This window comes from Macrotis lagotis, chromosome 7 (genome assembly GCF_037893015.1).
Source record: "Macrotis lagotis isolate mMagLag1 chromosome 7, bilby.v1.9.chrom.fasta, whole genome shotgun sequence".
NCBI classification, from domain to species: domain Eukaryota; kingdom Metazoa; phylum Chordata; class Mammalia; order Peramelemorphia; family Peramelidae; genus Macrotis; species Macrotis lagotis.
The window spans coordinates 142,897,530-142,912,452 of record NC_133664.1 but is presented as its reverse complement, the minus strand read 5'-3'; the positions used below and the strand labels follow the sequence as shown (position 1 = coordinate 142,912,452).

Here is a 14,923-nt window from a genome sequence, read left to right as displayed (position 1 = left end):
ACAAACTCTCCCACTATCAATCTGCCCTCTGCTTTCATCCATTTATGCATGCCCCCCCCCCCCATGTCTGGAATTCATTTCTACTGTCTCTATTAGTTGAAATCCTTCTCTTCCTTCAAAGTATCACTTCCATCATCAAACCTTCTCTGATCCTTTCAACTGAGAGTAATCTCTTCCCTCTCATATTTCTTACAGTACTTTGTCTAGATTCCTTCTCTGCATTTATCACAAATGTTGATTTGTGATTATATGTGCCCTCACATATGTTTAAGGTCACTTATAATAAGAGGCTATGTGCACTTTGATCTTTCTCATCCAAATTCCCACTGAAGAGTCTTGAATTAATAAGTCTTCAATGAATCTTCTTTAACTGAATAGTACAACTTAAGCTTTACAAAGCAACAATAGAAGACACTAGTGTGAGTTAAATTAAGCCCATTTTACCGATGAAGTACCTGAAGTTTTTTAGAGAGCTCAAATGATTGATCAAAGCTAGTGGTCATACAGCAGGTATCAAAGTCAGTGATATTCTTAATTCTAAATTTATTTCTTCAAAAAAACTTTAATTAAATAAATATTTATGGAGCATTTACTACATCCCAGGCACAAAGCTGGAGAAGATTCAATCCCTATCTTAAAAGAATTTGTAATATATTAGAGGAGACATGATTAAAATTCAGAGGCAAACCACATCTAATTTTGTAATTTGGTTTTGTGACTATAGAATGCAAAGGTGAAATGATATTTCTTGGGGCAGTTAATTCCACCAAACAATGTTATAAGCAGGTGAGCATTTTAATTATATTACAATAGATTTTAATGATTCTATAGTAAAATTTATTTATAATGTATTGATGTTGTTACTGTGCAGTATCCATAAGAGTACACATGCGGAGATTAAATAAAATGTAGTTAAAGAAAGAAGGAATCATCCTGGTATGTTAAGAGTATAATTATAGGAATAAGAAGGACTCAATTCAAGCATAAGTTTTGTCAAAAAGTAGCTGTGAGACCTTAGACAAGACAGTTCTCTTCTCTGTGCCTCAGTTTCCTCATCTGTACAATAAGGGAGTTTGGACTAGAAGGTCTTTAAGTTCTCTTATGTATTTTACTTCAATAGTTTCTCAACACAGATTAGTCCAAGTAGAATTCCTAATCAAAAAACTAAATGAATGTAACTTCCCAATAATTCGTGACTCTCCTTGATAATTTGTTGTATTTTGTTAAAATGTAGAAAATTTAAACAGATTGCCAGGGAAAAGTCTGATTTTTGGTGTTGAAAGGGTTTAATGGGGCTCATCTACCTAGGTTAAAATGTAGTCAAAACTCTTTTGAACTGTCAGTCTTTATGCAAGAAGGAAGAGAATCAATTTAAAATGCTTTTTTAAAAACCTTCAAAATAGAACTGTTTTATATGGCACTAAGACAGCATCTTTCGTTTGGAAAAATTTCAAAGAAATCTGGATCATACACCTATTTTGACAATGAACTAATCACTAACTAGTACCCTCAAGTATAATAGTGTGTTATGCTATTTCCTTTTTCAATGTAATATTGATTGCAATTAAATTACTTTTTATAACTGATTTTACAGCTTTACATGATTCTAGCTCTAGTTACCTTTGCACCAGTAAGATTTCAGCCAACTCAACAAGGCAGCATATGAATTCAATAGTCCTACCTTTTAAAGAAGTTTTTACCTGGTTTTTCTGCTCTGAATTATTGAATAAAGCACCAGTTTTAGATTAAAACTCTCTGTGAAGAGGATAGTCTAGGATTTCTTACAATTGCTCTTTTCTTGGTGGCTGTAAAAATGACCGAAGAAATTATACAAGCTCTTGTCTGCATACTTTATCATACCTCATATCCAACATTGCAGTTATCAATTTTACTTACCTCTGCCACCTCTAGGACTTTGCCAATTCTATTATTGAAAGTGTGTTGTGGGTTGAATCTTTTCTCAAGTTCTTATTTTAATGGGTTTTATTTGCTTTATAATGATCACATATAACTTTGTTAAATTCTTTTTTGATAAAAAAGTAATAGATTGGTACCTCTGCTGAGAAAGTGAATTTTAGATTTATTACTATTGTCACTTTACCAAAACCAGTAGTAATTCAAGGATACTGAGTACAATCTGCTGACCAAGAATTCTGTTGTTATCAGGGCCGCTTGGCACCAGATTTCTTGTAATTGAACAACTTAAAAACAATCTGACATGAGAGATCAAATTCATTTCAACTCTAATTTTACATGTTCAATAAAGTAATGATTATTATGACTTCCTCAAAAACCTCCTTAATAACCAAAAAATATTTTCATACTCTATGGGGAATCTTTATTTTAAAGTAAGAAAGCACTGATTTAGACTAGAAGTTAGGAGACTTGGGGTCTTTTGCATGAATGAAATCAATGCAACTTAGATAAGAAGAGAAGCAGTTGATTGGGAAAAAATATTTATCTCATATGCCTTTGATCAGATAGGGGGAACTAACATTGCTATAATGTCCAGGATTCATTCCCCTGTACTTAAGTGGTCAAAGCAAACAAGCAAATAGTTCTCAAAATAATAAATAAAAATCATGGGGAATCAATTAAGCAGCAGATTAAAAAATATATATCACATATATCATATATATATCATATACATATATACACATATACATATATATGTATATGCAGTGAACACAAAGAAATAGTAACATATTTAGTAATGTATCAAAATGAAACTAAGTTTCTTTTTGTTTTTTACTCTTCATAGACCTGTGATTCCATTGATGTATTAATTGCTTAGTGAAGCACTTCCTCTATCAGTACAGGTTACTATCATTCTGATGATTCTTTTTTTAAAAAAAATTATTTATTTAAGGCAATGGGTTTAAATCTCTTGATTATATCAGTAGTCACTGGGTGGTGAAGACATACTGGATAGGGAAGATTCACATGCTTTGTGGAAATCTTAGTATAACTCAGAAGACACAAAGATTCTGGGTTGGGAGGAGTCATTTCTTCTGGCAAGTGCTCCTGGACATTTCTCCCAGGAAGTATGTCTGTCATCCAATTCTGGGTTGAGGGTTGTTCCCTTGAGAGACTCTAAAGGCAGTGTTCTCAGATCCTGCCTTCTTATAGTAGAATTGTCTAAGAATGCCTCTCCACGGTTGTGGAGGACTGGTACACTAATGCTATTGGTGGAGTTCTGAACCGATCCAACCATTCTGGAACCATGCCCAAAGAGCAGCTAACCATACCCCCAGTAATAGGGCTATATTTAGAAGAAATCATAAAAAACTGGGAAAAGTCCTACATGTTCCAAAATGTTCATAGAAGCTCTTTTTTTGTAGTGGCAAAGAATTAGAAATTGAAGGAATGCCTATCAATTGGGGAATGACTGAATAAGTTATGGTATATGAATATTCTGGAATACTATTGGACTAAAAGAACCATGAATGCTCAGACTCTAGAGAAGCATGAAATGAATTACAGGAACTGATGCTGAGTGAAGGGAATAGAACCAAGAGAACATTCTACACATTAACAACAATATTGTGAACTGATCAACCTTGATGGTTGTAGCTCTTCTCAGCAGTCCAGAGAGCTAGGACAACCCTGAGAGACCTGTTATGGACAACATCATCCACATTCAGAGGAAGAAAAACAAAACAAAGGAAAACTACAGAGTCTGAATGAGTACTACATTCACTTTTTTTTAAAAAAATTTCTTTTATATTCTTCTTTCCTTTCACATGATTTTCTCTCTTTCCCCATAGTACTAATTCCTCATACAGAAAATGACTAATCTGTAAACATGTTAAACACAAATGTATATATACAGATTCACCAGACTGTTTGCATTGAGCGAAAGGGGGGGTGGGGTGGAAAGGAAGGGTGTCCAGAAATTATATAACTCATATATGTATGCATATGTATGTGGATGAATGTTGAAAAACTTTCATAACTTGTAATTGGAAAAATAAAATAAAGTATCAAAATATCAAATAAAGTATGAAAAAATAAAACACACAAATATCCCCTCTCCAAAACTCCATTCTGTGTTTCACTTTTCTAGTCAGAACTCCTGTGGAAATCTACATAATCAGTGAGCTTACAAAAATATTGGTAAATGTATATATTAACCTAATTCTCCTTTGTTCTTTCTTGAGACCAAACACTTTTTGGACTAACATTTGTCCCTTATTTTAGAACAAACTTTAGAAGTTAATATATGTTTAATTTAATTATTTTTTTAAAGAACAAACTCATGGAAGTTGTCAGGACAAAAGAAAATCTCATCAAATTCTCTCTCTCTCTCTCTCTCTCTCTCTCTCTCTCTCTCTCTCTCTCTCTCTCTCTCTCCCCCCCCATCTCCTTCTATCTCTCTGTCTCTCTCTGTCTCTGTCTTTGTCTCTCTCCCTCCCTTTTTTCCCTTCCCTCTCTTCTACCCTCTTTTCCAGTGTCCCTCTTCCTCACACACACTGCTCTTACTCATAGATATATAATCACATATGTTCTCTCTCATCTTCTTTTTCATATTCACTTTCTCTCTGATTCATTCACTCTGCTCAAAATACTGACTCAGTTCACTTTCCTGTATCACCAGAAATCAGGGTCTGGATTTTTCTAACTAGACTCATCTTAGATACAGAAAATAATTTGTGACTGTAGCGGCTATATACCCTTGCCTCTTCCTTTTTATGACTCTTTCTCTTTGATGAATGTTCTCTAAATCTGACACTCTGAGTCTCAGCTTCCTCATCTGTAAAATGAATGTGTTGGGTTAGATGATCTCCAAGGGTCCATTTATGGGTCTAGAATGTTACTCATATGGGAATAAATGCCACATGGATCTTTCTTTATTACTGAATCTTTCCTGAGCTAAGTACCTCTAGGTTATAAGATATATCAGTTGCAGTTGGGTAGTGATAATGTCAGAGCAAAGGACAAAATTTAGATTCCAAGTAGAAGAAAGTATGAAAATGAGATGATATGTCTAATTGCACCAGTTTCAATCTAGATTATTCAGATAGATGTCAATGTTAAAAAGTGGGAAATGCAAAAAGGTGTCTACACACACACACACACACACACACACACACATAACCTTTATTATAACTATGTCTTGAAAAAACTTAACAATTGCAAAGTACACAGCACAACAATGTAGATAAAAGGCACCAGAAGTTATCTCAAGCTAGCAAATACTCCTGAACATTGACTGGGACTCTGACAATCTTCCTCACTTCCTCCCACTGGGACCTTAGCCTCTGCTGTGGTATGCTTGACTCTGTCCAGAATATTGGATAGGTCCTCCATGGAGGAAAAAATAAATAAAAGTTATATAGCATAAGAAGGTATGGAATATTGTCATTTGCACCAATGGAAGGACTTATCCACATCATTAAAATGGGACTGCAGTCAGGAACATCTAAGTTCAAATCTAATCAGATTCTTACCAGTTGATCCTGAGAATTACTAAGTCTTTTTTTTTTTTAGATTTTTCAAGGCAATGGGGTTAAGTGGCTTGCCCAAGGCCACATGGCTAGGTAATTATTAAGTGTTTGAGGTCGGATTTGAACCCAGGTACTCCTGACTCCAAGGCCGGTGCTCTATTCACTGCGCCATCTAGCCACCCCAAATCACTTAGTCTTAACTGGAAAGTGAAGAAAATAATGCTTTGGTGTCTCTTAGTTGTGAGGGTCAAATAAAATAATATTTGTAAAATTCTAAGTACAATACCTGCCCATAACAGTTGCTTAAATAAATGCTTATTCCTTCCTCTCATGGATATCCTAGATCTATTTTTATATTTTGGGATATGTTGACTGTTGGAAGCTATGGAGGGTATGTGTATTAAATCCAGGATTCCTGTAGAATGTAAGCTTCTTCAAGGAAGAGGCTATTGCTTTTGTCTTTATATTCACAGACCTAATTCAGTAAGTAGAAGGCTCATAATAACTATTTATGCTCTGCGTATGAAAGTGGCCTTGCCTTACCAATAGACAACTTTGTCCTGTCAAAAGAGAAGAGGGACATAACCCACATCCTCTTTAGCTATCTTTCAATACTTGGAAACCATTAGGGAAACAATTGACCTTCTCTCCCTACCTTGCATATTCATTAAATGATACAGAGGAACCTCCTTTATTGGAAAGCCATTCAGTAAATTGTTGAGGTCAGTGTTGAAATAGAGGACATTTTTAAGCAAAAGTTCTCAGCTCTTTCTCCTTCAGCATGCTTTTTTAGCAAGGTAAATTAAAACAGCCTTCATGAGGAATTATTTTATTCAAATTCTTATTAACCAGAAATCTCTCTTAAAAACAAAAAAAAATTGCTGACATTTAAAATGATTACTATTTGTTTTTCAAGAGCCTTCAACTAATAGTTTTGAAAATAGGACTATGAAAACTCTGAGCACAACCTCAAGCCATGTGGCTTGTGTGAGATCCAAAGAAAACCTTTAGAGAAAAACTAGTCAAAAACTGGTCTGAGGTCATCAGGATTTTTGTGGCTGCTATCTATGAGCAAGTGTCCAGCAGACTATAAAGAGAAAAAGTAGAGTAGTGTAACAGACTCTTGCCATTATAGCTACAGCTAGAGCTTTCAGTTAAAGGACCATTCCCAATATATACTGATCATAGATCTGTCTTTTTATATGTATCCTCATACTCCTTCCTTTAATTCTACTAATCAAATAATTGTTAAATTCCTGGTATGTATTAGGAACCATGCTAGGCACTGGAGATACAAAGGCTAAAAAATAAAAGCCCCTCAAGGAGCTTACTATTTACTGGAAATACAAAATATGTTCTTATCTAAATGTAAAACAAGGTAATGTGAAGAATGAGAGATCACAGAAGAGAGAAAATATAGAAAGTAATCACCACATAGAGATAGCTTTATATATACATATACATATATATATATATATATATATTCAAATTATGGCAGCAAGACACAATGGATAAAGGGTCGAGAGTCTTCCTCAGCCCTTCTTAATTACAATGGATTCCTTCAGAATTATTTGCTATTTATCCAAATGCAAGGCTATTGCTTTGTAAGCCATCCTTTGTCCAGGTTTAAGTCTTGACTGAGTTCACACTCGTTTGGATTTACTGTAGAGCTCTCTGGTAACTTTAGGTAATTTTCCTCTCTGCCTCAGGTAGGGGTATTTTTTGTTGCAGAAATCCCAGAGATCTTACTCTCTCCAGATTACATGACTGATCTTTCTGAAGGATGCTTCATTGAAAGAGTCAGCCATTTTTCCTTTTCTGGGATGGTGGGGAGGTGAGATTTGTGTTCCTGCTGAGTCTGCCCTGTATGTTATAGAAATTCGCTACCAGTTGTGTCTAAGCTAGAGGCATGGCTGAGTAATATCATGAGCCAATCTAAAAACTTGGTCTTTAGAGACAGAAGTATGCAAAAATAATGCCAGAAAAAATATAGCCAGCTAAAGATTTGGGGTAAATGTGAAAGAATTTATGTAGAAGCTGTCTCTGACCCAGAAGATATTTTAGGGGCAAAAAAAATTTAGTATTTCTGTGGTTAGCAAAAGCTAAGGAAAAGAAAGAGTTGCTTGGTTCTTGTCCTTCAGTATTGAAGATGACCAAAATAACATCACTATAGAGATAAATTACAGTGTCCAGCTATGATCAGAGCAATATGATCTTGAAATACTCTACCACAGGTCAGGCACAAATTGTCCATGTGAACACCTGGGGTGTTTACTCTAACTTATATATCTCATGTTTCCTTTGAGCTGCTTCAATTCTGACTTGCTCATAGAGCAGAGCACCCTCTCTAATAAGGGCATGCCATGCTGGGTAGTCTTGTGCAGTGCCTTCTAGGCTGGACAATCAATTCTAAAAAAGACTTATTTCCCTTATCATTTCCTCTTCTTCTTCAAAAGGAATTCCCACAATGATAAGTCATGAGCATTTGATGTAGTGCTGCATACTTGAACCTCATATACATACATATATATGTATATACATATATATGTATAATGATGTTCCATAAGTTTTGGAGCAGTTTTAAGCTAGTAAAGCTTACAACAAAAAAACTATAAAAACTTAAAACTGAACTAAGACTTTTGGGACATCCTATATGTTTAGCATATGGTAGGTCTGTGGCTTATTAACATTGAAGAATTGCAAGCAAAGTATCAAGTTGATGCATAATTAGAAAAGGAAGTGGGCCAGTGATTAGTAAGTGAAAGATAACATGATCAATATATATTTTCCATTAGTACCCAAGTGATATCAAGAGACAGAGAATAAGATTTCTAGGACATTGGCTAGACCCACTGTGAGTGACAAATTAAGAGAGAGTCAAGAAATGCAGTGCATTTATACTATTGGAAAGATTACTTATACCAGTGAGCTCCACTCAAGTATTAGCATATTGATTCAATAAATTCAAGGAAATTTAATACTTATTTTATGCAAGGTTGTGCTAGGTGCTAATAACAAAGAAAAATAATAGGAAAGTTCACATGGTATCAGGGTTAACATGCTAGATCTAGATTCAGAAAAACTTGAATTAAAACCTGAAAATGACTATCTCTATGATTATAGGTAAATTATTCAATCTCACTGGGCCTTAATTTCTTCTTTTGTAAAATGAGAATAACAATAACTGATGTACCTAATAGTTTTTGTGAGACTAAAGTCATTAAGAAGTATATATGTATAAACATATATATATATATATATATATATAATATTTAAGACTTTAAAGCATTATATAAATGTCAATTGTCATTTCTGAGCTTAGAATTATTTGTTCATTCTCTCTGCATATCATCTGCTGTTAAGGATGTCCTGCTTGCCTGAGCAGGAGTCCTGACCCAGTTAGTAGGATTAGATCAATCTATTACACAAGAAAATTACACATTCATGAAGAATTTTAGATAACTAAAAGAAAATCTTTCCATTATTGTCTTGAGGGACTTCTTCCAAGTTGTAATATGTTGTTTCTTAACAGGGAGTCCAACTGAAGGTACTGTTAGATTTACAGCATCAAAAAGTCTAATAAGGTAGAGAATTCGAGCTAGATAAATAATCATGCACTCTTCCTGTAATTTTGTTCTCATTTGCCAGCCAGGTATGTCCATCTGAACTAAAATAAGGAACCTTTGTCTTTCTATGGCAGGGGAAATAGGCAGCATATCCATAAGCAAACACAAGGAAGCAAGTGATTACATGGTGGAGAGTCCCTAGATTCCTATAGGAGAGACACTGCTCAAAGTTACTACACCTATATATTCTGGTGTATAACTGAATAGCTTTAGAAAAGGGGGATGCTGTGAATGAGTAAGGGAAGGACAGGATAGAACTAATGAACATAATCACACAATGATTATCTGGGAATCTTGGTTTTCTTCTGAAGGAAGAGCTGCTTCCAAGAAAAACTGACTCTAGGCAAAGTTAGTTTTGGATTTTGCTCCTTCCCATTTCATTGCCACCCTTCCACATTTTAGATATCTTAAGTTGTCTGATTTGTTCTTAGTTGATTGTCTGTTAATTCTCAGTAAAGTGTTAAACTGATAACAGTTTAAGCTACTTAACTTCCCAGGAGAATTTTCTTCATTCTTGGTTGGTTCTTGTCTTTCCTTATCAAAGAAGACTAAAATGACATCACTATGTTTGAAACACATGACAGTGTGTCCCACTGTGGCTGATCAGAGCAATATGAGCTCAGAATGCTCTACCACAGATTGGGTACAAATCTTACTCTAAATTTATATATGTCATGTTTCCTTTGAACTGCTTCAATTCTGCCTTCCTCATAGAGTGGAGCACCTTCACTAATGAGGGCATGCCAGGTTGGGTGGTCCTGTGCCAGTGTCTCCCATGATACACAATCAATTCTAAAGTTCTTTACTAAGGCCTTCAGGATATCTCAGCATTGCTTCTTCTGACCCCTTGTGAGCATTTACCCTGTGTGAGTTCTCCATAAAATAGTTGGGTTTTTTTGGCAAGTGAAGGTCTGGCATTCTAACAACATGACCAACCCATCTTAGTTGCACTCTCTGTAGCAATGTTTGAATGGCAGTTTAGCTCAAGAAAGGACTTCAGTGTCTGGTATCTTCTCCTGCCATGTGATCTTCAGAATCTTCCTAAGATAATTTAAATGGAAGCAATTCAGTTTCCTGACATGGTGCTGGTAGGCAGTTCAGGTTTCACAGGCATATATAGCAATGAGGTCAGCACAACAGCTCTGTAGACCTTCAGTTTGGTAGTCAGTCTAATACCTCTTCTCTCCCATACTTTCTTTCAGAGCCTCCCAAATACTGAGCTAGCTCTGGCAATGTGAGTGCCAACCTCATTATCAAAATGTACCTCCTTGGAAAGGACTCTGCTAAGGTAAATGAACTTGAATACAGCACTCAGAATATCTCCATTTGCTCTAATGGATGGTTCTACATATGGATGGTGTGGTGCAGGCTGATGGAGTCCCTGTGTTTTCTTGGGTGTTAATTATTAGACCAAAATTAGCACAAACAGCAGAAAATTGATGCCCACTTTACTGCATCTCAGCTTCAGAGGCTGCATTGAGTGTGCAATCATCTGCAAACAGAAGATAATGCACAAACACTCCCTCCAGTTTGGTCTTGGCTTGTAGCTTTTCAATTTGAAGAATTTTCCATCAGTGCAGTAGTTGATCTTGAGGCCAGGTTCATCCTCATTGAAAGCATTTGATAACATGACTGAAAACATCATGCTAAAAAGCATGGGAGCAAGGATATATCCTTGTTTTACTTCATTGATGACTGGGAAATCTCACAAGCATCATCCACTATCCAGAACCCAGGCAAGCACACCATCATGGAACTGAGTACAATACTGATGAACTTCTCCAGGCAATCAAATTTTGACATGATTTTCCAAAATCCCTTGTGACTGATGGTATCAAAGACCTCTGTTCTGTTACTGATATTTTTACTGGACTTGTCAGGCAGTAAACACCATATTGACTGTTCCTCTACCATTTCTGAAGTCACACTGGCTCTCAGGAAGGTGGCCAACTCTCAGGTGAAAGATTAGCCTATTTTGAGAAGGACTCTGGCAAGAATCTTACCAGAAATTACTAAAAAGAGAAATACCTCTGTGATTGTCATAGGACAAATTCCCTTTATCTTTATAGAGGTGGATGATGGAGGCATCCTTGAATTCTTGGGGATAATCTCTTCATGCACTGTAACATTAAAAATTTTAGTCAGTGTTTGGATGAGCAATGGAAGCCTGACCACACCAGGTGCTTTGTCACTTGAAAGGAGCCTAACAACATTCCAAACCTCTTCTTCAGTTGGAACTTCAGCTAGGGAATGATTGACTTCAACTTGTGTTTCTAGCCTTATGCTAGGAAATCCTTAAAGGTTAAGGAGATTCCGAACAGATATATAGCCAGCTTAAAACCTAGAAAGACATGAATCCAGCTAAGCAGGAGGAAAATTGCAATCTTTCCTCTGGACTTTCAAATCTGGTTTCACTTCATGTTGCCATTGATTGTCTCCAGAATGATCAAAAGAACCATGAAGTGAATGAAGAGGAATAATAGATGGCATAGTTCATACATTACATAATGTAAAGCATAGTTTGTAGAGTGGTCATAAAAATGATAGTTTTTGAAGCAAAAAAAAATTCACACTAGCCCTGGAGGTAGAAAAGCTTAGGATTTTTATTTTACAAGTCTGCAAAATTTACAGATTAAAACTTTTTCCTGCAGAGACAATACACTTCTAGAGGACATGCTGAATAACAAAGGTCTAGGCAAGAGTACCTAAGAGAAAGAGTGAAAGGAAAGCAATCATAAGAACTGGCTGGACCAAGACTCCAGTGAGTCTGACTATGAGGGGCGTTTAGTCCAGTCTTTTATAATTTTGTCCACTTCCTGTGCAAAGAAGAGTCAGGGAAAATTCAGGCAAAGGAAATCCCACCTCCTCTATGTGACTGAAGTCAGGTACCTATTCTGAAAGACTGCCAACTGGAGGAGGGATAGAGGGATGAGCTGAGGTTGCTCTTGGTAAATTTATACTTTAAAATGGAGTTACATTGAACAATGGGAGGGAATTTAATCTGACTAGGGCCCACACTGCCCAGAGAACCCTCAAAAAATATCAGACAGGAACAAATACCATTTTATTAATATTAAAAAAACTAGAAAGATATTTCTCCTTCTACAATATGATGCCACCTCCTGTTTTCACATACTCTCACACCTGAAGCATTATCTCTTTACCTCTACCTATTACTTTCCTTCAAAGTTCAACTCAAGTTATACCTTCTACATGAAGTCCTTCCAGATCTCACCAGTTGCTTAGTTCCTGCCTCACTCCCTTTCCCACTCCCATCCCAAAACAAAATAAAAAAATAAAACTTGTATTTATTTGACATATACTTTGTGTCTACTTAAATATATATTTATTGATGAAATGTATGATCCTCTAGATCAAGAACTCTTTCATTTCTGTCTTTGTAAGTTGAATATATAGCACAGGACCTGTACGAGAGATGATTAAATAATGCTCGTTGATTAATTGAATGAACTTAGCTTGGTCCAATTGTCTTTCCTTCTCTCATTCCTTTGCAATATAGACCCAAAGAATTTGTTGATGCTCTTGAGTTATTTCAGTTGGGACTGTTTTTTGGGTTTTCTTGGCAAAGATACTAGAGTGGTTTGCCATTTCTTTCTCTAGCTTATTTCACAGATGAGGGAATGAAGGCAACAGGGTTAGGTGACTTGTCCAGGGTCACATAGTCTGAGGTGGGATTTAAACTCAAGTCTTTCTGACTACAGGTTCAATATTCTATCCACTTCTCTATTTAGCTGCAGACCACTAAAATGACTGTGATGGGTCAGACCCATATAGTTCTGTGCCATTTCTTTGGCATAACCTTCTTGAAATGGAGTTGGGAATATAAGACCCTCATGAGAATATTAAGCAAGGAATAATATAGCTTTTCTAACTCTAAGGCAGAGTGAGGCCTCTGACAGACTCTGCCATTGATTAACAGAAAATATAGGTGAATGAATCACTTTAAGCCTGAGGGTAACAGTTAGCTAGAGCTCCTCTCTATTAGAAAGTATGAAGCCCCTGGGTTAAGAATTTCCTTCTGGAGAGTAAATGCATAGAAATACAGAGACCTTTCTTTCCTCCTATTACTACAACTCTCATGTCTGGGTAAATGAAACCTCTTCTTTTTTTCTGAAAGAACTGAAACAAAAAGTTTCTGAGTTTTTAAGTTAAAAACAAAACAAAACAAAACAAAATGGCAGAACCCATTCCTCCTACTGTGAGGAAGAAGTTGCATTTCAGTGGAGTAACTAAGGGTCATGGAGCAAGAACAGAGAAGACAATTCTCATCGAATTCTGAAAGTGGGAGCAGAAACTTCCCAGGCTCATATCCAGAGGTGTCACATTGGTAGTCTGCTAATGACCACAGGACTAGCAAAGCAACTTCCTGAAGCTTCCCAATGAGGCCAGAAATAAGCAGTGAGTAGCAGGCTGTGTCCACATGTTCTTCAGAGACAGTATACCTGGAGCAGATAAAGTGCCCAACAAAGTTTGAATATTATTGGAGGGAGAGCAGTAAGATCCAAACTGGAAGGAACAGCTCAAAGACATATCCTGAAAACCTAAGCAATCTAATGATAGTGTCAGTGGTCTCCCCTTCATGTGTATGCTTCCTGGCTTCATGTGTTCCACATATGTGTCCCACATATGTGTCCCTTAGTGAGTATATTCAGGTCAAATATGTTCCCCAAATAGATTTACTCTTCTAATACATGGTTTATGTATTTGTGGGAGAGTGTGCCTCAAGTTTATGGGGGAATGTTTTATTGCTTCTTGGCTTAGGATGTTATTTCATGAAATGCATTAACTTTTTTTCTAGTAAGTCAGAGGACACAGTTCAAAGTAAACATAGTGGTAGGGGTTATGAGCTATGATTCTTAATGAATATAGAGATACTGCAGTGCAGCCTTGTGTGGGAGTCCCACATGTGAATTTGGCAGAGGATGGAGTTGATCCAAGAGATATAAATAGTCAATATGAAAAACAGCATTTCAGATGCCACGGTATACAATGGAAGAGATATTTTCCATCAGAGAGACCTTTCCAGATCCCCTTAAATAAGCCCATATTGGTGGCTATCTATGTCATCTACTACAAATACCAGGTTACCAAGGTCTTCATACTAGATGCCTGGGGAAAATATCAAGCATAAATTTAGAGAATGCAAAAGTAGACAGGGTGATGATCCCCACACTCCAAACCTAGAGAGAGTTCATGAAAAGAGTCATCTTGAACAAGTCAGAGAAAAAAGAACTCTTTGCATTATAGGATCTACCATTCAGTTATCTAAGTTAAGCTATTGAAAATTACTTCCCTAGACTTCAGAGAGTAAGATGACATTGAAATTTAATGTTTTTCAGAGTATCATTTATCTTTTTTCTTAATATAAAGGTTTCTCAAGGTCATAATATAATTGAAATAACTTGTTATTTCACCTCATTAGAGTCCTCTTTTTCTTTCCTGCAGCCCTAGTCCTTTAAGGTCCAGTTCAAGTATGACCTCAGTAAAACCTTCCTTGACCATCTGCGTAAAGTCCTGGCACCTTTCCTCTGAAGTCTGCAGAGAGCAATTCTTGTTTACACAAAACTTGTGCTGACTTGGGGTATCTCTCCTACTGTTGTCTTGAACTTTTATTTACATTAATATTGTTATTCTCTTTTTTCCACATTTTATAGCTTTCCCCACTGAAGTCCTATTCAAGGCTTTATAATATGGAAAATGGAGCCTAGAGGCTATGACACGACCACAAACTATGATTTGTTCTACCAAGATGGAAAGGTTTTGGGTGTGAATCTGATTTTTCTTGCTATTGTTCCTCTTCATGATCCCATTTGGGGTTTTCTTAGCAAA

The 14,923-nt window shown here is 36.2% G+C and overlaps 1 long non-coding RNA gene across 1 annotated transcript in view; it reads left to right on the top strand.

Moving 5' to 3' along the window:
• Window positions 1-14,923, top strand: part of LOC141493858 (uncharacterized) — a 304,223-nt gene that overhangs the window by 279,602 nt on the left and 9,698 nt on the right. Inside the window, exon 6 of the long non-coding RNA XR_012470340.1 lies at window positions 10,276-10,361. This is a non-coding gene — a long non-coding RNA (uncharacterized LOC141493858). The remainder of the gene's footprint in view (window positions 1-10,275; window positions 10,362-14,923) is intronic.